Source organism: Bos grunniens, chromosome 15 (genome assembly GCF_055505025.1).
Source record: "Bos grunniens cultivar Pamir isolate PY7600 chromosome 15, Bosgru_T2T1.0, whole genome shotgun sequence".
Taxonomy (NCBI): Eukaryota; Metazoa; Chordata; class Mammalia; order Artiodactyla; family Bovidae; genus Bos; species Bos grunniens.
This window is the reverse complement of record NC_141179.1, coordinates 75919061-75921320: the sequence shown is the minus strand read 5'-3', so window position 1 is coordinate 75921320 and position 2260 is coordinate 75919061. Positions and strand designations below refer to the sequence as shown.

The 2260-nt window shown below is 47.2% G+C and overlaps 1 long non-coding RNA gene across 1 annotated transcript; it reads right to left on the bottom strand.

The window, feature by feature from the left end:
* Positions 1 to 442: 442 nt before the first annotated feature.
* LOC147358495 (uncharacterized) lies at positions 443 to 1625 on the bottom strand. The gene is made up of 2 exons (XR_015141698.1): positions 1157 to 1625; positions 443 to 810 (listed from the first exon to the last, which is right to left on the bottom strand). It is a non-coding gene; the product is annotated as an uncharacterized LOC147358495 (long non-coding RNA).
* Between the last annotated feature and the right edge of the window lie 635 nt (positions 1626 to 2260).

Sequence of the window (2260 nt, the reverse complement as noted above, 5' to 3'; positions counted from 1 at the left end):
GAACTCAGAGCCAAACTGCCTAAACTGGTGAAATCCAGCTCTGGAATTTTCAGCTGTATTGTTTTACATAACCTCGCTGTGCCTTGGTTTACTCATCTATATAATGGGGATGGCATTCATACATAGTACGACTATTGCAAAAATTACATGGATTAGTACATGTAAGTAATTAGCATAGTGTCTGTCACATAGTAAGAGCCCAATAAATTTTAGCCATTATTATTAGGGGTTTTCCTGAAAGGATTTATTTGTGAATAAAGTGTTAGTCGCTCAGTCGTGTCTGACTCTTTGAGACCCCATGGCCTGCAGCCTGCCAGGCTCCTCTGTTCATGGGGCTCTCCAAGCAAGAACACTGGAGTGGGTTGCCATTTCCTTCTCCAATTTGTGAATAAAACCAACAGTCAATATAAAAAAAAAAAACCACATATTGGAAAAACTATGGTGATTATTGTACCAATTTAATTATAGAACAAGAGGACTGGTTAAGGTCATGTTAACTACCTTAACAAACACATCTGGAATATATAAAGGCTCAAACGTGATAGAAGTTTCAAATAGTTGTTTCCTGATTGGCAGCAGCTCTGCCTTAATTGGTGATTGAGGGCTCCAGGTGTCTGCACCCTGGCAGTCAGCTGGGCCAGGTGGCTGGGTTTGCACGCATCCAGTCAGTGGGACGGGGAGGAGCATGGAGGGCCGCCCACTGCTGTCTTCACAGGCCATGACGCTGACCCACAGCACTCTTGCCCGTAGGGCGTCACCTAAAGCGCAGGATCAACTCGATCACCAAGGACACTGGGGAGTGTCGTCCAGCTGTGAGGAGAGAAAGAGTGAAGGATTTGCTGAACAACGTCTCACGGAGCCTTGTGGGTGTCAACCTCTTCTGCTTCAAATTAAAACATGGAGTTTAAAAAAACACTATAATAGCTCTAATCTAATTTTTCCATGCTCTGCTTTTTCACCTTAAAAGAATCTCTTAAATTAATACCTTGTAGAGAAGAGCAGTTATCTGATCAGAAACTTATTTCGCATAACCTCAGTTTCTTCTGTTAAATTTAAAATCAAATATTATACCTACATTTTTTTTAAATACATTTTTTTAAGTAAGCTTTTGATCACAAAGCTTACTTTGCAATTCCCGAAGCCTGAAAGTATTTACCAGTTCAGAGCTGCACTCCTGGAAAAGATCAAGCGAGATCCTGTTACCAGCATGAAAAGCCTTCGGTCACTACTTGGCCGGACGATGCTCTGGACTCACTTCCAAGGTCTCTCTGTCAGCCACTGTCATGTGGACCTGAAAGGAGGCTCAAGAAGATACAGTTTCGAAGGACAGCACCCCTAGTCTCTGTCTTGTGCCCTCACCATGCACGGGGGCTCCCTGCTCTGCGGGAAGGAGAGCGGGATGTGAACAGGACAGGTTGGGGCCTCCGCCCGCTTGTCTCTGCACAAGGGATGCTGGGCCTAGAGCGAGAGGGTTGCTGGAATTCGCTGATGTGGATTCCCTTCTCAAACTTGCAGAAATGCTGGGAGGTAGCACTTTTCAGGGCAGGAAGTGATCACTAAAGAAACAGGGAGATTGCTGAAATCAGCAGATCCTAGAGGATTTGTCCTAAGTGCTTTGCAGGCAACACTAGCACCACCTCCAGCCCCCATCAGGACCACTCAACACTGCTGATGGCAAAATAACCCGACTGAGGTGTTCCGGGGGCCTGCAAACCATGGGCCCTGCCTCCAGGAGGCTCCGAGGTGAATCTCTGCTCTGATGGCTGCTGTGTGAGAGTTTTCTGATGACTTTCCTGAATGCTATGCTTGGTGTAGACTGCATGAACCCATGATCCACCAGCCAGCTCCCAGAGAGACCTGCATCCCAGGGCTCACCCTAACCTACCCTTCTACTACCCTCTGGGCTTGGGACCCTTTCTGCCAGGTTTGATGACTTCTCAGGCAGGGGAGCAGGCTACAGCCAAACCACGTGCTCACCAGTCCCACAGACACCTCTACCCACTGAGAACCATGATCATCATTCACTCGTGCCAATCATCCACTAAGCAGAGACTTATTGAGGACCAAGTGCTTTGCTGCAGTCTGGGGATACATCAATGGGCAGAGAGGCAGCCCCTGTCCTTACGAAGCTTATATTTTAACCAGAACAGGGATTTCTAACCTCAGCACTAATGACATTTGAAGGTGTTAGTCGCTCAGTCGTGTCCGACTCTTTGCAACCCCATGGACTGTAGCCCGCCAGGCTCCTCTATCGATGGAA